General features: G+C 36.0%; 1 protein-coding gene across 2 annotated transcripts in view; it reads right to left on the bottom strand.

Annotated features, from left to right (window-relative positions):
• Positions 1-5,937, bottom strand: part of tanc2a (tetratricopeptide repeat, ankyrin repeat and coiled-coil containing 2a) — a 160,689-nt gene extending 154,752 nt beyond the window's left edge. Inside the window, exon 1 of one of the 2 annotated variants that reach the window (XM_062036879.1) lies at positions 5,664-5,937. The gene's annotated coding sequence lies outside the window, so the exon portion shown is untranslated. The remainder of the gene's footprint in view (positions 1-5,663) is intronic. The other variant, XM_062036880.1, reaches the window with a different exon arrangement.
• Positions 5,938-24,362: the final 18,425 nt, after the last annotated feature.

Below are 24,362 nucleotides of genomic sequence, written 5' to 3'. Positions count from 1 at the left end.
TGGTAAAAATACTGCATGATGGATGGTCAGGTGGGAGTGTTCGGATGGATGGTGGATAAATGGATGATCGATGGACAAATGACAATGTTTGAATGATGCACAAACGGATAAGTCAATGGATAGAAACCGATAGACGGTTTCTTAAGGTTGGATGAACAAATAAATGAATGAATTAATTAATTAACTAATTGGTAAATATACTGTATGATGGATGGTCAGATAAGGGCGTTTGGATGATGGACAAACGGATAAGTCACCGGATGACAGATAGGCATTTGGTGAATGTTGGATGAATGAATAAATGAATTTATATATTACCGAACAGGTAAATATACTTTATGATGGATGGTCAGATGATGGTGTTTGGATGAATGGTAAATAACTGGATATGACGCATGGACAAATGATAATATTTGAATGATGGATGGTTCAGTCAATAGATGATGGATGGATGTTGATAATGGGTGGCTATATGGATTTTTGGAACGGTGGTTTGATAAAAGGATGGACAGATAACTACTTTGATCAATGGACTGCAACCGGACGGTTGTTGATCGATGAATGAATGAATGAATGAATTAATTAATTGGTAAATATACTGTATGATAGATAGTCAGATGATGGTGTTTGGATGGATGGTAGATAAATGGATGACTGACGGATGAATGACAATGTATGAATGATGGGACAAACGGATAAGTCAATGGGTGACGGATGGACGGATGTTAATGGTTAAATGAATGAATGAATAAATGTATAAATGAATGAATGGATCGGTACATATACTGTACTGTATGACAGATGGTCAGATGATGGTGTTTGGATGAATGGTAAATAAATTGATATGACGGATGGACGAATGAGTATCTTTGAATGATGGATGGATAAGTCAATAGATGACGGATGGTTCTTGATAATGTGTGGATGGATGGATTTTTGGAAACATGGATTGATAAAACGATGGACAAATAACAAATTTGATAAACGAACTAGAGCTGGGCAGCTGGTAAAAGATGAATGAATGAATGAAATAACTGGCAAATATACAGTATGATGGATGGTCAGATGAGGGTGTTCGGATGGATGTAGATAAATGGATGACTGATGGACAAATGACAATGTTTGAGTGATGGACCAACAGATAAGTCAATAGATGACGGGTAGATGGTCGGTGGTGGTTGGATGAAGGAACAAATTAATTAATTGGTAAATGTACCCTATGATGGATGGTCAGATGATGGTGTTTGGATAGATGTAGATAAATGGATGACTGATGGACAAACGACAATGTTTGAATGATGGACAAACGGATAAGTCAATGGATGACGGATGGATGGTTGGTGATGGTTGGATGAATGAATGAATGAATAAATGTATAAATTATTGAATGAACGGACGGGTAAACGTACTGTACTGAATGGTGGATAATCAGATGACGATGTTTGGATGAATGGTAAATAAATGGATATGACAGATGGACAAAAGTTGATCTTTGAATGATGGACGGATAAGTCAACACTGTAGTTGACGGATGGATGTTGATAATGGGGTGGATACACGGATGTTTGGAAAGATGGGTTGATGAAAGGATGTACAGATAACTAGTTTAATAAATGGAATACAGCTGGACGGTTGGTAATAGATTAATGAATGAATGAACGAATAGATTGGTGAATATACCGTAGGAAGGCTGTTTGGGTGGATGGTGGATAAATGGATGACGGATTGACAAATGATCATCTTTAAATGATGGACGGATAAGTCAATGGATGACGTGATTGATATATGGACTACAGGTTGATGATGGTTGGATGACTATGTTTTGATGACCGATTGGACGGAGAGACAAACAGGTGACAGAAGGACTGATAATGACGATAGCTAGATAGCTAGAGAACACACAACAACACATTCAGAGGCACTGTGGAAGAAGGAAGGGGCGTATGTTATCATTCGGGTCGGGATAATCCCGTCATTTCCTCACAAAGGATTTGCTTCCTGTCAAAACAACTGGTAACCACCAGCTTGGCTTGAGCGGTGTGAGGAAAAATCAACATGCAATATCACACACACACACACACTCTTGTATTTGTTACCTTCTTGAGACCTCGGAAAAATGCCTACCTCTTTAGGACCACCCTTTCTAGATACAGTATATAAAGATTTTTATTTACAACATTAATAATGTATACATACTATGCGGATATAAAAAAGCTAGTTGTGAAAAATGAGTTGGAATTTCACAAAAAAAGGTCACAATTTCACAAGAAAAACTTAGAATTTTGGCAGTATTATGATAAAAGTCACAATTTTACTCAACGCAAGTCAAAATTTTACAAGAAAAACTGAACATTTGTTCAAAATTATGATAAAAGTTGGAATTTTACTCAATAACAGTCGCAATTTTACAAGAAAAGCTTAAAATGTTGGCAATTTATGAAAGGAGTCGTAATTTTACTCGACAAAAGTCACAATTTTATCAGAAAACTAACATTTTGGCATTATTATAGCAATAATCGGAATTTTACTTGGCTAAATGATGACAAAAGTCATCATTTTACTCAAAAGATTTCAATATTTTACAAGAACAACAAAAAAATTGGCTTATGGCTTATGACCTGTTATTACACATGTTGGCCAGAGGCGGAGCACTTAAATTTTTTACACACACTTGTTATTTCATATGTTGACAGTAAATTTTTTGGGGGACCACACTAATTATGATAGATTTCACCACCAGGGGTGCAAATGAGACATTCTCTAATAGACGCAATATTTTTCCGTACTGGGACCATGATTTCGGTACTAACTTGTTCACCGGTCCCCATATGGAAGGTACTTTTTCTTGTTGACGTCTCAAGAAGGGTAGAAATACAAGAACACACACACATACACACACAAACACACACTCTTGTATTTGTTACCTTCTTGAGACCTCCGAAAAATGCCTCCCTCTTTAGGACCACCCTTTCTATATATATAAATATTTGTATTTACAACATTAATAATATATACATACTATGCAGATATAAAAAAGCTAGTTGTGAAAAATGAGTTGGAATTTCACAAAAAAAAGGTCACAATTTAACAGGAAAAACTTTTTGGCAGTATTACAATAAAAGTCATAATTTTACTCAACGCAAGTCAAAATTTTACAAGAAAAGCTGAACATTTGTTCAAAATTATGATAAAAGTTGGAATTTTACTCAATAACAGTCGCAATTTTACAAGAAAAGCTTAAAATTTTGGCAATTTATGAAAAGACTCGTAATTTTACTCGACAAAAGTGACAATTTTATCAGAAAACTTTAACATTTTGGCAATATTATAATAATAATCGGAATTTTACTTGGCAAAATTATGACAAAAGTCATCATTTTACTCAAAAATGTTCACTATTTTACAAGGACAACAAAAAATTGGCAATATTGTGATAAAAGTCAGAATTTTATTTGACAAATGTCACCACTTTGAATTAAAAAGTAATAATTTTACATTAAAAAGTTATAATTTTACGAGAAAATATTGCAATATTACAGAAACAGAAAGAATATGAGAAATTGTTCCCAATTTTATAAGAAAAAAGTTGACACATTGCAAGAAAAAGACTGCTTTTAGTTAATATACATAATGTTTTAAAATGTTTTGTTGGTAATTGGTTTTTAATCTTCATTATTTACTTCAAGTTATTACAGTATGTCTCTATATACATATTTATTTAATTTTTTTGATCAATTTTGACCAACATTTTCGCCCGCATTTCAATTTCTTACACACACGTGTTGTGACCAGTGACGTGCAGTCAGGGGAGGCAGGGGAGGCAGGTGAGGCGGGGCCTCACGTGCCATCATGGAAAGAAAAAAAATGTAAAAAGAAAAAAAATTAATTAAAAATTGTTATATGTATCCAGTGATGACACTATAAAGTGTATGAGTATGAGCTTTTAAACATAATCCGTTAACTGCTGCCAATCAAATGGTGAATAAGATACTCTTTAGGGTTCATATGTTTGTAAATCTGACTGTGATGAAGTCAGTGCCTCACCAGCCATGAACCTCACCGCACGTCACTGGTTATGACATATGTTGGCCAGAGGGGGAGCACTTTACATTTTTACACACACTTGTTATTTCATATGTTGACAGACAATTTTTTGGGGGGGACCACACTAATTTTGATAGATTTCACCACCAGGGGTGCAAATGAGACATTCTCTATTAGATGCAATATGTTTCCGTACTAGGACCATGATTTAGGTACTAACTTCATATGGAAGGTACTTTTTCTTGTTGACGTCTCAAGAAGGGAAGAAATACAAGAACACGCACACACTCTCTTGTATTTGTTACCTTCTTGAGACCTCCGAAAAATGCCTCCCTCTTTAGGATCACCCTTTCTAGATATATAAAGAAGAGTATTTACAACATTAATAATATATACATACTATGCAGATATAAAAAAGCTAGTTGTGAAAAATGAGTTGGAATTTCACCAAAAAAAGTCACAATTTCACAAGAAAAACTTAGAATTTTGGCAGCATTATAATAAAAGTCATAATTTTACTCAATGCAAGTCAAAATTTTACAAGACAAACTGAACATTTGTTCCAAATTATGATAAAAGTTGGAATTTTACTCAATAACAGTCGCAATTTTACAAGAAAAGCTTAACATTTTGGCAATTTATGAAAGGAGTCGTAATTTTACTCGACAAAAGTCACGATTTTATCAGAAAACTTGAACATTTTGACAATATTATATTATAATAATAATCGGAATTTTATGACAAAAGTCATCATTTTACTCAAAAAATGTCACTATTTTACAAGAACAACAAAAAAATTGGCAATATTGTGATAAAAGTCAGAATTTTACATGACAAATGTCGCCATTTTTAATTAAAAAGTAATAATTTTTACGAGAAAATATTGCAATATTACAGAAACAGAAAGCATATGAGAAATTGTTCCCAATTTTATAAGAAAAAAGTCGACACATTGTAAGAAAAAAACTGGTTTTAGTTAATATATATATATATATATATATATATTTTTTAATGTTTTGTTGGTAATTGCTTTTTAATCTTCATTATTTACTTCAAGTTATCACAGTATGTCTCTATACACATATTTATTTTATTTTTTTCATCAATTTTGACCAACATTTTCACCCGCATTTCAATTTCTTACACACACGTGTTATGACATATGTTGGCCAGAGGGGGAGCACTTTAAATTTTTACACACACTTGTTATTTCATATGTTGACAGTCAATTTTTTGGGGGTGACCACCCTCATTTTGATAGATTTCACCACCAGGGGTGCAAATGAGACATTCTCTATTAGATGCAATATTTTTCCGTACTAGGACCATGATTTCGGTACTAACTTCATATGGAAGGTACTTTTTCTTGTTGACGTCTCAAGAAGGGTGGAAATACAAGAACACGAACACACACACACCCACACACACGTTTATTATTCTTAAGTTGTAAGTGTAAATGTGTCAGTGGGCTGTTCATTCAGTGAAAGACTAAATACACATGATAAAAAATAAATGAAAATAAATAAATAAATGAATCTCCCTTTTCTATCATAATAATTTCCGCGACATGAAAAATATAGCCCTGGTGATATTGTATATAATAATTTGAAGAGACTTACCGTGGCTCACCTGAGTGTTGGTCTTCACTCCAGCGTGGATACAAATGGCGTCATTAATGGCAGATAATAGGTCGGTCACGGTCGGGGTGATGTCAAGCCCTCGCTGCGTCTTCTCCGGCGGTAAACACACCGGCAGAAAAGCTGCCGGAGGCCAACTCCCACGCCCCAGCCGTTGCTGGGTGTTTTCATGTCCTTTAACGACGGAGGGAGCGGCGATAGTACGGCGGCGGAGGGTTTTACCGGTGAAACGTAGAGCCCGCCTAACGAACGCCTGGGAAGCCTCTCTGGCACGAGCCTGCTCTGGCGGAGGGAGGGTGATGAATTATTCATGAAGGGGCGTGGCCTGGGCGTCCTGCTCGTGACAACAACAGAGTCGCTGGGCGGAAGTTACGGGTGGGCGATACTGCGAACGTCGCTGTCGATCCGATACCAAGTAACGTGGTCAATGTGACATATCATTTGCATTTTTCTGATGATGCATATATATGTATATTTTAATACTAAAAATAATTTACATACATTTAAAACAAGTATGTTTAGTATGAACATATTTTTATCTTATTTTATCTATTTGTATAATTGTTATTATTGTGCAATGTAGCACAGGCTGTATTGCAGTGGCAGCTGCTGGTCTTTCAGTTCAGTTCAGTTTCAGTTTATTCGGAACATGAGGTTTGCAAAAAACTAAAACAAAATTTTTTTAAAACATAATTTGTATGTTTTTCATTGTTTTATACTTTATACGGTTAAATGCAAAACAACTGAGGAGGGGTTTTATTAAAATTTGAAGGAGTCAAAATAAGTTTTTTTTCTTTTGTCGACTTATTTTGCACTTTTGACTTTATTTCACTCAAATATTGTTTGTAATAAAATAATTGTATTACAGTCATCTCTCGCCACAGGACGCTTCTAAATTTGCAGCTTCAATCTATTGCGTTTTTTTGGTTTTTTTAAAGTAATAACTTTCTTTTTTGGCTAAATTAAGCATTTTTTCAGGCATAAATATGGTTGCAAAATTTGAATGAGTCAATAGCAGGTTTTTTTTTCTTTTGTTTGACTTATTTCACTCAAATAGTGTTTGTACTAAAATAATTGTATTACAGTCGTCTCTCGCCACATGACGCTTCTAAGTTTGCAGCCTCAATCTTTTGTGGTTTTTTTTTTTTTTTTAAATAATAACCTGTCTTTTTTGGCTAAATTAAGGATTTTTTCAGGCATAAAAATGGTTGCAAAATTTGAATGAGTCAATAGCAGTATTTTTCTTTTGCTGACTTATTTCACTCAAATATTGTTTGTAATAAAATCATTGTATTACAGTCATCTCTCGCCACATGACGCTTTTAAATTTGCAGCTTCAATCTATTGCGTTTTTTGTGTGTTTTTTTTAATAATAACCTGTCTTTTTTGGCTAAATTAAGGATTTTTTCAGGCATAAATATGGTTGCAAAATTTGAATGAGTCAATAGCAGGTTTTTTTTCTTTTGTTTGACTTATTTCACTCAAATATTGTTTGTACTAAAATAATTGTATTACAGTCATCTCTCGCCACATGACGCTTTTAAGTTTGCAGCCTCAATCTTTTGCGTTTTTTTTTTTTTTTTTAAATAATAACCTGTCTTTTTTGGCTAAATTAAGGATTTTTTCAGGCATAAAAATGGTTGCAAAATTTGAATGAGTTAATAGCAGTTTTTTTCTTTTGTTGACTTATTTCACTCAAATATTGTTTGTAATAAAATAATTGTATTACAGTCGTCTCTCGCCACATGACACTTCTAAGTTTGCAGCTTCAATCTATTGTGTTTTTAAACTAAAAAAAAATAATACTCTGTGTTTTTTGGCTAAATTAAGGATTTTTTCAGGCATAAAAATGGTTGCAACATTTGAATGAGTCAATAGCAGTATTTTTTCTTTTGTCGACTTATTTTGCACTTTTGACTTTATTTCACTCAAATATTGTTTGTAATATAATAATTGTATTACAGTCGTCTCTCGCCACATGACACTTCTAAGTTTGCAGCTTCAATCTATTGCGTTTTTTTCCCCCGTTGTTTTTAAATAATAACCTGTCTTTTTTGGCTAAATTAAGGATTTTTTCAGGCATAAATATGGTTGCAAAATTTGAATGAGTCAATAGCAGTTTTTTTTCTTTTGTTTGACTTATTTCACTCAAATATTGTTTGTACTAAAATAATTGTATTACAGTCTCTCGCCACATGACACTTCTAAGTTTGCAGCTTCAATCAATTGCGTTTTTTTAATTAATTTTTTTAAATAATACCGTCTTATTTTGGCTAAATTAAGGATTTTTTTCAGGCATAAAAATGGTTGCAAAATTTGAATGAGTTAATAGCAGTATTTTTCTTTTGTTGATTTATTTCACTCAAATATTGTTTGTAATAAAATAATTGTATTACAGTCGTCTCTCGCTAACTAAAAAAAATAATACTCTGTGTTTTTTGGCTAAATTAAGGATTTTTTCAGGCATAAAAATGGTTGCAAAATTTGAATGAGTCAATAGCAGTTTTTTTTTTCTTTTGTCGACTTGTTTTGCACTTTTGACTTTTTTTCACTCAAATATTGTTTGTAATAAAATAATTGTATTACAGTCGTCTCTCGCCACATGACACTTCTAAGTTTGCAGCTTCAATCTATTGCGTTTTTTATTTATTTAAATAATACCTTGTCTTTTTTGGGCTAAATTAAGGATTTTTTCAGGCATAAAATGGTTGCAAAATTTGATTGAGTCTATGACAGTTTTTTTCTTTTGTTGACTTATTTTGCACTTGACTTATTTCACTCAAATATTGTTTGTAATAAAATAATTGTATTACAGTCGTCTCTCACCACATGACGCTTCTAAGTTTGCAGCCTCAACCTATTGCTTTTTTTTTTTTTTTTTTTTAAATAATAACCTGTCTTTTTTGGCTAAATTAAGGATTTTTTCAGGCATAAAAATGGTTGCAAAATTTGAATGAGTCAATAGCAGTTTTTTTCTTTTGTCGACTTATTTCACTCAAATATTGTTTGTAACAAAATAATTGTATTACAGTCGTCTCTCGCCACATGACACTTCTAAGTTTGCAGCTTCAATCTATTGCGTTTTTTGTTTTTTTTTAAATAATAACCTGTCTTTTTTGGCTAAATTAAGGATTTTTTCAGGCATAAAATGGTTGCAAAATTTGAATGAGTCAATAGCAGTTTTTTTTTCTTTTGTTTGACTTATTTCACTCAAATATTGTTTGTAATAAAATAATTGTATTAAGTTAAAGTTAAAAGTTAAAGTACCAATGATTGTCACACACACACTAGGCGTGGTGAAATTTGTCCTCTGCATTTGACCCATCCCCTTGTTCACCCCCTGGGAGGTGAGGGGAGCAGTGGGCAGCAGCGTAGCCACGCCCGGGAATAATTTTTGGTGATTTAACCCCCAATTCCAACCCTTGATGCTGAGTGCCAAGCAGGGAGGTAATGGGTCCCATTTTTATAGTCTGGTCGGGATTTGAACTCACAACCTACCGATCTTACAGTCGTCTCTCGCCACATGACACTTCTAAGTTTGCAGCTTCAATCTATTGCGGTTTTTTTTTTCAAATTTAAATAATACCTTGTCTTTTTTGGGCTAAATTAAGGATTTTTTCAGGCATAAAATGGTTGCAAAATTTTAATGAGTCAATAGCAGTTTTTTTCTTTTGTTGATTCATTTCACTCAAATATTGTTTGTAATAAAATAATAATAAAATAATAATGTAATAATTGTAAACTTCTAAGTTTGCAGCTTCAATCTATTGCGTTTTCTTTGTTGTTTAAAAAAAAAATAATAACCTGTATTTTTTGGCTAAATTAAGGATTTTTTCAGGCAAAAAAATGGTTGCAAAATTTGAATGAGTCAATAGCAGTATTTTTCTTTTGTTGACTTATTTCACTCAAATATTGTATGTAATAAAATAATTGTATTACAGTCGTCTCTCGACACATGACACTTCTAAGTTCGCAGCTTCTATCTATTGCGTTTTGTTTTTTTAATTATTATTTTTTTAAATAATAACCTGTCTTTTTTGGCTAAATTAAGGATTTTTTCAGGCATAAAAATGGTTGCATAATTTGAATGAGTCAATAGCAGTATTTTTCTTTTGTTGACTTATTTCACTCAAATATTGTATGTAATAAAATAATTGTATAACAGTCGTCTCTCGCCACATGACACTTCTAAGTCTGCAGCTTCAATCTATTGCGTTTTTTTTTTTTTTTAATAATAACCTGTCTTTTTTGGATAAATTAAGGATTTTTTCAGGCATAAAAATGGTTGCAAAATTTGAATGAGTCAATAGCAGTTTTTTTTTCTTTTGTCGACTTATTTTGCACTTTTGACTTTATTTCACTCAAATATTGTTTGTAATAAAATAATTGTATTACAGTTGTCTCTCGCCACATGACACTTCTAAGTTAGCAGCTTCAATCTATTGCGTTTTTTTTTTTTTTTTAAAGTAATGACCTGTCTTTTTTGGCTAAATTAAGGATTTTTTCAGGCAAAAAAATGGTTGCAAAATTTTAACGAGTCAATAGCATTTTTTTTTTCTTTTCTCGACTTATTTTGCACTTTTGACTTTATTTCACTCAAATATTGTTTGTAATAAAATAATTGTATTACAGTCATCTCTCGCCACATGACACTTCTAAGTTTGCAGCTTCAATCTATTGCGTTTTTTAAAAAAATTTAAATAATACCTTGTCTTTTTTGGGCTAAATTAAGGATTTTTTCAGGCATAAAATGGTTGCAAAATTTGAATGAGTCGATAGCAGTTTTTTTCTTTTGTTGATTTATTTCACTCAAATATTGTTTGTAATAAAATAATAATAAAATAATAATGTAATAATTGTAAACTTCTAAGATTGCAGCTTCAATCTATTGCGTTTTCTTTGTTGTTTAAAAAAAAAAAAACTGTATTTTTTGGCTATATTAAGGATTTTTTCAGGCAAAAAAATGGTTGCAAAATTTGAATGAGTCAATAGCATCATTTTTCTTTTGTTGACTTATTTCACTCAAATATTGTATGTAATAAAATAATTGTATTACAGTCGTCTCTTGCCACACGACACTTCTAAGTTCGCAGCTTCTATCTATTGCGTTTATTTTTTTTTATTTATTTATTTTTTTTAATAATAACCTGTCTTTTTTGGCTAAATTAAGGATTTTTTTCAGGCATAAAAATGGTTGCAACATTTGAATGAGTCAATAGCAGTATTTTTTCTTTTGTCGACTTATTTTGCACTTTTGACTTTATTTCACTCAAATATTGTTTGTAATATAATAATTGTATTACAGTCGTCTCTCGCCACATGACACTTCTAAGTTTGCAGCTTCAATCTATTGCGTTTTTTTTTTTTTTAATTATTATTATTTTTTAAAATAATAACCTGTCTTTTTTGGCTAAATTAAGGATTTTTTCAGGCATAAAAATGGTTGCAAAATTTGAATGAGTCAATAGCATTTTTTTTCTTTTGTTGACTTTATTTCACTCAAATATTGTATGTAATAAAATAATTGTATTACAGTCGTCTCTCGCCACATGACACTTCTAAGTTTGCAGCTTCAATCTATTGCGTTTTTAAAAAAAATAATGACCTGTCTTTTTTGGCTAAATTAAGGATTTTTTTCAGGCATAAAAATGGTTGCAACATTTGAATGAGTCAATAGCAGTATTTTTTCTTTTGTCGACTTATTTTGCACTTTTGACTTTATTTCACTCAAATATTGTTTGTAATATAATAATTGTATTACAGTCGTCTCTCGCCACATGACACTTCTAAGTTTGCAGCTTCAATCTATTGCGTTTTGTTTTTTTTAAATTATTATTATTTTTTAAAATAATAACCTGTCTTTTTTGGCTAAATTAAGGATTTTTTCAGGCATAAAAATGGTTGCAAAATTTGAATGAGTCAATAGCAGTATTTTTCTTTTGTTGACTTTATTTCACTCAAATATTGTATGTAATAAAATAATTGTATTACAGTCGTCTCTCGCCACATGACACTTCTAAGTTCGCAGCTTCTATCTATTGCGGTTTTTTTTTTAAATAATACCCTGTCTTTATTGGCTAAATTAAGGATTTTTTCAGGCATAAAAATGGTTGCAACATTTGAATGAGTCAATAGCAGTATTTTTTTTCTTTTGTCGACTTATTTTGCACTTTTGACTTTATTTCACTCAAATATTGTTTGTAATATAATAATTGTATTACAGTCGTCTCTCGCCACATGACACTTCTAAGTTAGCAGCTTCAATCTATTGCGTTTTTTTTTTTTAATTATTATTATTTTTTAAAATAATAACCTGTCTTTTTTGTCTAAATTAAGGATTTTTTCAGGCATAAAAATGGTTGCAAAATTTGAATAAGTCAATAGCAGTTTTTTTCTTTTGTTGACTTATTTCACTCAAATATTGTATGTAATAAAATAATTGTATTACAGTCGTCTCTCGCCACATGACACTTCTAAGTTTGCAGCTTCAATCTATTGCGTTTAAAAAAATAAAAAATAATACTCTGTCTTTTTTGGCTAAATTAAGGATTTTTTTAGGCATAAAAATGGTTTTGTCGTATTTTGTTTACATCGTCCATTGCCTTATATCATATTTATACACGGTGGTGCCTCAACTTAAGAGTGTTTTGAGATAAGAGTTGTCCGTCTACTAATTGTTTTGCTTTAAGTAACAAGCAAAAATTGGAGTCACACGCGTCCTTGTCATTAATTGTCGTAGCAACCGCCACAGTGAAATCCGCCCAAAACATCCGATCTTACTCGCTAGCAGTGGCATTGCTGAATTAAAGAAGAAAAAAAAAACAGAAACATGAACAATTCCAGGCAAAAATACCAAAATATCTATACTGCGAACATTTATTCACGAAAATATGGAGAAGCCGCTGGAAGGAGATACTGTAGACGTCCATTTTCCAAGGTACATTAATATTACATTACTTTATAAATCTACTGTAGTTGCTAGTAGTACATTATATTGATCTGTTTTCATACCATTTATTTTTCCTTCATAAAAAGGCATTTTACATGTTAAAATTGTGCTGTTTTGGGGTGGAAAGCACAGATGGAATTGATTTAAATTAATTTAAAATGCCGATTGTTTTAGTGTTTTGAGCTAAGTTAAGATAAAGTAAAAGTACCACTGATAGCCACACACACACTAGGTGTGGTGAAATTACCCTCTGCATTTGACGTGTTCCACCCCCTGGGAGGTGAGGGGAGCAGTGAGCAGCAGCGGCGGCCGCGCTCGGGAATAATTTTTGGTGCTTTAACCCCCAATTCCAACCCTTGATGCTGAGTGCCAAGCAGGGAGGTAACGGGTCCCATTTTTACAAGACCAAAGAAACTTCATAATAGATTTTATTTGTAAAAAAGCACTTTACATCGACTAAACAACCGCAAAGTGCTACAGTGTATTAAAAAAATAAAATAAAAAGATAATAAAAAAGAAATAAAAAGAAAAACTAGAACAGCCAAATAGCTAGAACTAGTACGCATATATCTAAAAAAAAAAGCATCCACAGTCTGTGGTGCCCTCAGGTGGTCAGGGAGAGCGTTCCACAGACTGGGAGCGGCGGAGCAGAAAGCCCGGTCTCCCATTGTTCGTAGCTTTGTCCTCGGAGATTGGAGGAGGTTAGCCTGTCCGGAGCGGAGGTGTCGTGTGGAGGATTTGGGGGTGAGTAGTTCTTTGAGGTAGAGGGGGGGCATTTCCATGGAGGCACTGGTGGGTTAGTAGGGAGACTTTGTATTCAATCCTGAGTGGAACACGAAGCCAGTGAAGGGATTTGAGAATTGGTGTCATATGGTCGTATTTCCACACTCTCATCAGGATCCTAGCAGCACTATTCTCTATGTATCGCAGCTTCTGGATGTTCTTGCTGGGGATCCCGACAAGAAGTGTGTTGCAGTAGTCTAGAACTTGTAAGACTGTATTGTTCAATTGTTGCCTTGTATGTTGTTCCGATACTAAACATCAAATTTAAGGTAAATCACAAACTCATCCAATGAGAAAAATTATTGGTATCAATGTAAATATGCAGTATTGGTACCCGGTATCACAGCGATACCGCAATATTGGTAGTAGCTTCCGGCCTTTTATTCATGGTTGTGAGAAAACAAAAACTTGTCATGGTAATCCAAAGTAAACATTTGTGAAGTTGGTCCAGTTGAGAAGGAGAGTGGGTCAAAGGTTTACCAACTGAAGCAAATATCAAATATTTGTTCAGGCAGAGTGCTTGATAGAATTAAGGTTTTACTACTTACGTATCAAATAGTACACGGTCTAGCTCCATCCTATCTTGCCCATTGTGTTGTACCATATCATATCAAATCTGCGTTCAAAGAACTCCGGCTTATAAGTGATTCCCAGAGCCCAAAGAAAGTCTGCGGGCTATAGAGCGTTTTCTATTGGGGCTCCAGTACTATGGAATGTTCTAGCAGCAACAGTTAGAGATGCTACCTCAGTAGAAGCATTTAAGTCCCATCTTAAAACTCATTTGTATACTCTAGCCTTTAAATAGACCCCCTTTTTAGACCAGTTGATCTGCCGTTTCTTCTCTGCCCCCCTCTCCCTTGTGGAGGGGGGGTGGGGGGGGGGGACACAGGTCCGGTGGCCATGGATGAAGTGCTGGCTGTCCAGAGTCAGGACCCGGGGTGGACCGCTCGCCTGTGCATCGGTTGGGGACATCTCTGCGCTGCTGACCCGTCTCCGCTCGGGATGGTCTCTTGCTGGCCGACTCACTATTATGTTAGATCCACTATGGACTGGACTCTCACACTATTATGTTAGATCCACTATGGACTGGACTCTCACAATATTATGTTAGATCCACTATGGACTGGACTCTCACACTATTATGTTAGATCCACTATGGACTGGACTCTCACAATATTATGTTAGATCCACTATGGACTGGACTCTCACACTATTATGTTAGATCCACTATGGACTGGACTCTCACTATTATGTTAGATCCACTATGGACTGGACTCTCACTATTATGTTAGATCCACTATGGACTGGACTCTCACTATTATGTTAGATCCACTATGGACTGGACTCTCACTATTATGTTAGATCCACTATGGACTGGACTTTCACACTATTATGTTAGATCCACTATGGACTGGACTCTCACTATTATGTTAGATCCACTATGGACTGGACTCTCACACTATTATGTTAGATCCACTATGGACTGGACTCTCACAATATTATGTTAGATCCACTATGGACTGGACTCTCACACTATTATGTTAGATCCACTATGGACTGGACTCTCACAATATTATGTTAGATCCACTATGGACTGGACTCTCACACTATTATGTTAGATCCACTATGGACTGGACTCTCACTATTATGTTAGATCCACTATGGACTGGACTCTCACTATTATGTTAGATCCACTATGGACTGGACTCTCACTATTATGTTAGATCCACTATGGACTGGACTCTCACTATTATGTTAGATCCACTATGGACTGGACTTTCACACTATTATGTTAGATCCACTATGGACTGGACTCTCACTATTATGTTAGATCCACTATGGACTGGACTCTCACACTATTATGTTAGATCCACTATGGACTGGACTCTCACAATATTATGTTAGATCCACTATGGACTGGACTCTCACACTATTATGTTAGATCCACTATGGACTGGACTCTCACTATTATGTTAGATCCACTATGGACTGGACTCTCACACTATTATGTTAGATCTACTATGGACTGGACTCTCACAATATTATGTTAGATCCACTATGGACTGGACTCTCACACTATTATGTTAGATCCACTATGGACTGGACTCTCACTATTATGTTAGATCCACTATGGACTGGACTCTCACTATTATGTTAGATCCACTATGGCCTGGACTCTCACTATTATGTTAGATCCACTATGGACTGGACTCTCACTATTATGTTAGATCCACTATGGACTGGACTTTCACACTATTATGTTAGATCCACTATGGACTGGACTCTCACTATTATGTTAGATCCACTATGGACTGGACTTTCACACTATTATGTTAGATCCACTATGGACTGGACTCTCACACTATTATGTTAGATCCACTATGGACTGGACTCTCACTATTATGTTAGATCCACTATGGACTGGACTTTCACTATTATGTTAGATCCACTATGGACTGGACTCTCACACTATTATGTTGGATCCACTATGGACTGGACTCTCACTATTATGTTAGATCCACTATGGACTGGACTTTCACACTATTATGTTAGATCCACTATGGACTGGACTCTCACACTATTATGTTAGATCCACTATGGACTGGACTCTCACTATTATGTTAGATCCACTATGGACTGGACTTTCACTATTATGTTAGATCCACTATGGACTGGACTCTCACACTATTATGTTGGATCCACTATGGACTGGACTCTCACTATTATGTTAGATCCACTATGGACTGGACTCTCACTATTATGTTAGATCCACTATGGACTGGACTCTCACACTATTATGTTAGATCCACTATGGACTGGACTCTCCCTATTATGTTAGATCCACTATGGACTTGACTCTAACACTATTATGTTAGATCCACTATGGACTGGACTCTCACTATTATGTTAGATCCACTATGGACTGGACTTTCACTCTTATGTTAGATCCGCTATGGACTTGACTCTCACACTATTATGTTAGATCCACTATGGACTGGACTCTCACTATTATGTTAGATCCACTATGAACTGGACTCTCACTAGTATGTTAGATCCACTATGGACTGGACTCTCACACTATTATGTTAGATTCACTATGGACTGTACTCTCACACTATTATGTTAGATCCACTATGGACTGGACTCTCACTATTATGTTAGATCCACTATGAACTGGACTCTCACTATTATGTTAGATCCACTATGGACTTGACTCTCACACTATTATGTTAGATCCACTATGAACTGGACTCTCACTACTATGTTAGATCCACTATGGACTGGACTCACACTATTATGTTAGATCCACTATGGACTGGACTCTCACACTATTATGTTGGATCCACTATGGACTGGACTCTCACTATTATGTTAGATCCACTATGGACTGGACTTTGACACTATTATGTTAGATCCACTATGGACTGGACTCTCACTATTATGTTAGATCCACTATGGACTGGACTTTCACTATTATGTTAGATCCACTATGGACTGGACTCTCACACTATTATGTTAGATCCACTATGGACTGGACTCTCACCATTATGTTAGATCCACTATGAACTGGACTCTCACCATTATGTTAGATCCACTACGAACTGGACTCTCACTATTATGTTAGATCCACTATGTACTGGACTCTCACACTATTATGTTGGATCCACTATGGACTGGACTCTCACTATTATGTTAGATCCACTATGGACTGGACTTTCACTATTATGTTAGATCCACTATGGACTGGACTTTCACACTATTATGTTAGATCCACTATGGACTGGACTCTCACACTATTATGTTAGATCCACTATGGACTGGACTTTCACGCTATTATGTTAGATCCACTATGGACTGGACTCTCACACTATTATGTTAGATCCACTATGGACTGGACTCTCACTATTATGTTAGATCCACTATGGACTGGACTCTCACTATTATGTTAGATCCACTATGGACTGGACTCTCACACTATTATGTTAGATCCGCTATGGACTTGACTCTCACATTATTATGTTAGATCCACTATGAACTGGACTCTCACTATTATGTTAGATCCACTATGGACTGGACTTTCACTATTATGTTAGATCCACTATGGACTGGACTTTCACACTATTATGTTAGATCCACTATGGACTGGACTCTCACACTATTATGTTAGATCCACTATGGACTGGACTTTCACGCTATTATGTTAGATCCACTATGGACTGGACTCTCACACTATTATGTTAGATCCACTATGGACTGGACTTTCACGCTATTATGTTAGATCCACTACGAACTGGACTCTCACTATTATGTTAGATCCACTATGTACTGGACTCTCACACTATTATGTTGGATCCACTATGGACTGGACTCTCACTATTATGTTAGATCCACTATGGACTGGACTTTCACTATTATGTTAGATCCACTATGGACTGGACTTTCACACTATTATGTTAGATCCACTATGGACTGGACTCTCACACTATTATGTTAGATCCACTATGGACTGGACTTTCACGCTATTATGTTAGATCCACTATGGACTGGACTCTCACACTATTATGTTAGATCCACTATGGACTGGACTCTCACTATTATGTTAGATCCACTATGGACTGGACTCTCACTATTATGTTAGATCCACTATGGACTGGACTCTCACTATTATGTTAGATCCACTATGGACTGGACTCTCACTATTATGTTAGATCCACTATGGACTGGACTTTCACTATTATGTTAGATCCGCTATGGACTTGACTCTCACACTATTATGTTAGATCCACTATGGACTGGACTCTCCCTATTATGTTAGATCCACTATGGACTTGACTCCAACACTATTATGTTAGATCCACTATGGACTGGACTCTCACTATTATGTTAGATCCACTATGGACTGGACTCTCACTATTATGTTAGATCCACTATGGACTGGACTCTTCACTATTATGTTAGATCCACTATGGACTGGACTCTCACACTATTATGTTAGATCCACTATGGACTGGACTCTCACAATATTATGTTAGATCCACTATGGACTGGACTCTCACACTATTATGTTAGATCCACTATGGACTGGACTCTCACTATTATGTTAGATCCACTATGGACTGGACTTTCACTATTATGTTAGATCCACTATGGACTGGACTTTCACACTATTATGTTAGATCCACTATGGACTGGACTCTCACACTATTATGTTAGATCCACTATGGACTGGACTTTCACGCTATTATGTTAGATCCACTATGGACTGGACTCTCACACTATTATGTTAGATCCACTATGGACTGGACTCTCACTATTATGTTAGATCCACTATGGACTGGACTCTCACTAGTATGTTAGATCCACTATGGACTGGACTCTCACACTATTATGTTAGATTCACTATGGACTGTACTCTCACACTATTATGTTAGATCCACTATGGACTGGACTCTCACTATTATGTTAGATCCACTATGAACTGGACTCTCACTATTATGTTAGATCCACTATGGACTTGACTCTCACACTATTATGTTAGATCCACTATGAACTGGACTCTCACTACTATGTTAGATCCACTATGGACTGGACTCACACTATTATGTTAGATCCACTATGGACTGGACTCTCACACTATTATGTTGGATCCACTATGGACTGGACTCTCACTATTATGTTAGATCCACTATGGACTGGACTTTGACACTATTATGTTAGATCCACTATGGACTGGACTCTCACTATTATGTTAGATCCACTATGGACTGGACTTTCACTATTATGTTAGATCCACTATGGACTGGACTCTCACACTATTATGTTAGATCCACTATGAACTGGACTCTCACTACTATGTTAGATCCACTATGGACTGGACTCACACTATTATGTTAGATCCACTATGGACTGGACTCTCACACTATTATGTTGGATCCACTATGGACTGGACTCTCACTATTATGTTAGATCCACTATGGACTGGACTTTGACACTATTATGTTAGATCCACTATGGACTGGACTCTCACTATTATGTTAGATCCACTATGGACTGGACTTTCACTATTATGTTAGATCCACTATGGACTGGACTCTCACACTATTATGTTAGATCCACTATGAACTGGACTCTCACCATTATGTTAGATCCACTACGAACTGGACTCTCACTATTATGTTAGATCCACTATGTACTGGACTCTCACACTATTATGTTGGATCCACTATGGACTGGACTCTCACTATTATGTTAGATCCACTATGGACTGGACTTTCACTATTATGTTAGATCCACTATGGACTGGACTTTCACACTATTATGTTAGATCCACTATGGACTGGACTCTCACACTATTATGTTAGATCCACTATGGACTGGACTTTCACGCTATTATGTTAGATCCACTATGGACTGGACTCTCACACTATTATGTTAGATCCACTATGGACTGGACTCTCACTATTATGTTAGATCCACTATGGACTGGACTCTCACTATTATGTTAGATCCACTATGGACTGGACTCTCACACTATTATGTTAGATCCGCTATGGACTTGACTCTCACATTATTATGTTAGATCCACTATGAACTGGACTCTCACTATTATGTTAGATCCACTATGGACTGGACTTTCACTATTATGTTAGATCCACTATGGACTGGACTTTCACACTATTATGTTAGATCCACTATGGACTGGACTCTCACACTATTATGTTAGATCCACTATGGACTGGACTTTCACGCTATTATGTTAGATCCACTATGGACTGGACTCTCACACTATTATGTTAGATCCACTATGGACTGGACTTTCACGCTATTATGTTAGATCCACTACGAACTGGACTCTCACTATTATGTTAGATCCACTATGTACTGGACTCTCACACTATTATGTTGGATCCACTATGGACTGGACTCTCACTATTATGTTAGATCCACTATGGACTGGACTTTCACTATTATGTTAGATCCACTATGGACTGGACTTTCACACTATTATGTTAGATCCACTATGGACTGGACTCTCACACTATTATGTTAGATCCACTATGGACTGGACTTTCACGCTATTATGTTAGATCCACTATGGACTGGACTCTCACACTATTATGTTAGATCCACTATGGACTGGACTCTCACTATTATGTTAGATCCACTATGGACTGGACTCTCACTATTATGTTAGATCCACTATGGACTGGACTCTCACTATTATGTTAGATCCACTATGGACTGGACTCTCACTATTATGTTAGATCCACTATGGACTGGACTTTCACTATTATGTTAGATCCGCTATGGACTTGACTCTCACACTATTATGTTAGATCCACTATGGACTGGACTCTCCCTATTATGTTAGATCCACTATGGACTTGACTCCAACACTATTATGTTAGATCCACTATGGACTGGACTCTCACTATTATGTTAGATCCACTATGGACTGGACTCTCACTATTATGTTAGATCCACTATGGACTGGACTCTTCACTATTATGTTAGATCCACTATGGACTGGACTCTCACACTATTATGTTAGATCCACTATGGACTGGACTCTCACAATATTATGTTAGATCCACTATGGACTGGACTCTCACACTATTATGTTAGATCCACTATGGACTGGACTCTCACAATATTATTTCAGATCCACTATGGACTGGACTCTCACACTACTATGTTAGATCCACTATGGACTGGACTCTCACAATATTATGTTAGATCCACTATGGACTGGACTCTCACACTACTATGTTAGATCCACTATGGACTGGACTCTCACAATATTATGTTAGATCCACTATGGACTGGACTCTCACACTACTATGTTAGATCCACTATGGACTGGACTCTCACAATATTATGTTAGATCCACTATGGACTGGACTCTCACACTACTATGTTAGATCCACTATGGACTGGACTCTCACAATATTATGTTAGATCCACTATGGACTGGACTCTCACACTACTATGTTAGATCCACTATGGACTGGACTCTCACTATTATGTTAGATCCACTATGGACTGGACTTTCACTATTATGTTAGATCCACTATGGACTGGACTTTCACACTATTATGTTAGATCCACTATGGACTGGACTCTCACACTATTATGTTAGATCCACTATGGACTGGACTTTCACGCTATTATGTTAGATCCACTATGGACTGGACTCTCACACTATTATGTTAGATCCACTATGGACTGGACTCTCACTATTATGTTAGATCCACTATGGACTGGACTCTCACTAGTATGTTAGATCCACTATGGACTGGACTCTCACACTATTATGTTAGATTCACTATGGACTGTACTCTCACACTATTATGTTAGATCCACTATGGACTGGACTCTCACTATTATGTTAGATCCACTATGAACTGGACTCTCACTATTATGTTAGATCCACTATGGACTTGACTCTCACACTATTATGTTAGATCCACTATGAACTGGACTCTCACTACTATGTTAGATCCACTATGGACTGGACTCACACTATTATGTTAGATCCACTATGGACTGGACTCTCACACTATTATGTTGGATCCACTATGGACTGGACTCTCACTATTATGTTAGATCCACTATGGACTGGACTTTGACACTATTATGTTAGATCCACTATGGACTGGACTCTCACTATTATGTTAGATCCACTATGGACTGGACTTTCACTATTATGTTAGATCCACTATGGACTGGACTCTCACACTATTATGTTAGATCCACTATGAACTGGACTCTCACTACTATGTTAGATCCACTATGGACTGGACTCACACTATTATGTTAGATCCACTATGGACTGGACTCTCACACTATTATGTTGGATCCACTATGGACTGGACTCTCACTATTATGTTAGATCCACTATGGACTGGACTTTGACACTATTATGTTAGATCCACTATGGACTGGACTCTCACTATTATGTTAGATCCACTATGGACTGGACTTTCACTATTATGTTAGATCCACTATGGACTGGACTCTCACACTATTATGTTAGATCCACTATGAACTGGACTCTCACCATTATGTTAGATCCACTACGAACTGGACTCTCACTATTATGTTAGATCCACTATGTACTGGACTCTCACACTATTATGTTGGATCCACTATGGACTGGACTCTCACTATTATGTTAGATCCACTATGGACTGGACTTTCACTATTATGTTAGATCCACTATGGACTGGACTTTCACACTATTATGTTAGATCCACTATGGACTGGACTCTCACACTATTATGTTAGATCCACTATGGACTGGACTTTCACGCTATTATGTTAGATCCACTATGGACTGGACTCTCACACTATTATGTTAGATCCACTATGGACTGGACTCTCACTATTATGTTAGATCCACTATGGACTGGACTCTCACTATTATGTTAGATCCACTATGGACTGGACTCTCACACTATTATGTTAGATCCGCTATGGACTTGACTCTCACATTATTATGTTAGATCCACTATGAACTGGACTCTCACTATTATGTTAGATCCACTATGGACTGGACTTTCACTATTATGTTAGATCCACTATGGACTGGACTTTCACACTATTATGTTAGATCCACTATGGACTGGACTCTCACACTATTATGTTAGATCCACTATGGACTGGACTTTCACGCTATTATGTTAGATCCACTATGGACTGGACTCTCACACTATTATGTTAGATCCACTATGGACTGGACTTTCACGCTATTATGTTAGATCCACTACGAACTGGACTCTCACTATTATGTTAGATCCACTATGTACTGGACTCTCACACTATTATGTTGGATCCACTATGGACTGGACTCTCACTATTATGTTAGATCCACTATGGACTGGACTTTCACTATTATGTTAGATCCACTATGGACTGGACTTTCACACTATTATGTTAGATCCACTATGGACTGGACTCTCACACTATTATGTTAGATCCACTATGGACTGGACTTTCACGCTATTATGTTAGATCCACTATGGACTGGACTCTCACACTATTATGTTAGATCCACTATGGACTGGACTCTCACTATTATGTTAGATCCACTATGGACTGGACTCTCACTATTATGTTAGATCCACTATGGACTGGACTCTCACTATTATGTTAGATCCACTATGGACTGGACTCTCACTATTATGTTAGATCCACTATGGACTGGACTTTCACTATTATGTTAGATCCGCTATGGACTTGACTCTCACACTATTATGTTAGATCCACTATGGACTGGACTCTCCCTATTATGTTAGATCCACTATGGACTTGACTCCAACACTATTATGTTAGATCCACTATGGACTGGACTCTCACTATTATGTTAGATCCACTATGGACTGGACTCTCACTATTATGTTAGATCCACTATGGACTGGACTCTTCACTATTATGTTAGATCCACTATGGACTGGACTCTCACACTATTATGTTAGATCCACTATGGACTGGACTCTCACAATATTATGTTAGATCCACTATGGACTGGACTCTCACACTATTATGTTAGATCCACTATGGACTGGACTCTCACAATATTATTTCAGATCCACTATGGACTGGACTCTCACACTACTATGTTAGATCCACTATGGACTGGACTCTCACAATATTATGTTAGATCCACTATGGACTGGACTCTCACACTACTATGTTAGATCCACTATGGACTGGACTCTCACAATATTATGTTAGATCCACTATGGACTGGACTCTCACACTACTATGTTAGATCCACTATGGACTGGACTCTCACAATATTATGTTAGATCCACTATGGACTGGACTCTCACACTACTATGTTAGATCCACTATGGACTGGACTCTCACAATATTATGTTAGATCCACTATGGACTGGACTCTCACACTACTATGTTAGATCCACTATGGACTGGACTCTCACAAT

Source organism: Entelurus aequoreus, linkage group LG25 (genome assembly GCF_033978785.1).
Source record: "Entelurus aequoreus isolate RoL-2023_Sb linkage group LG25, RoL_Eaeq_v1.1, whole genome shotgun sequence".
NCBI classification, from domain to species: Eukaryota; Metazoa; Chordata; class Actinopteri; order Syngnathiformes; family Syngnathidae; genus Entelurus; species Entelurus aequoreus.
This window is presented reverse-complemented; position numbering and strand designations above follow the sequence as displayed.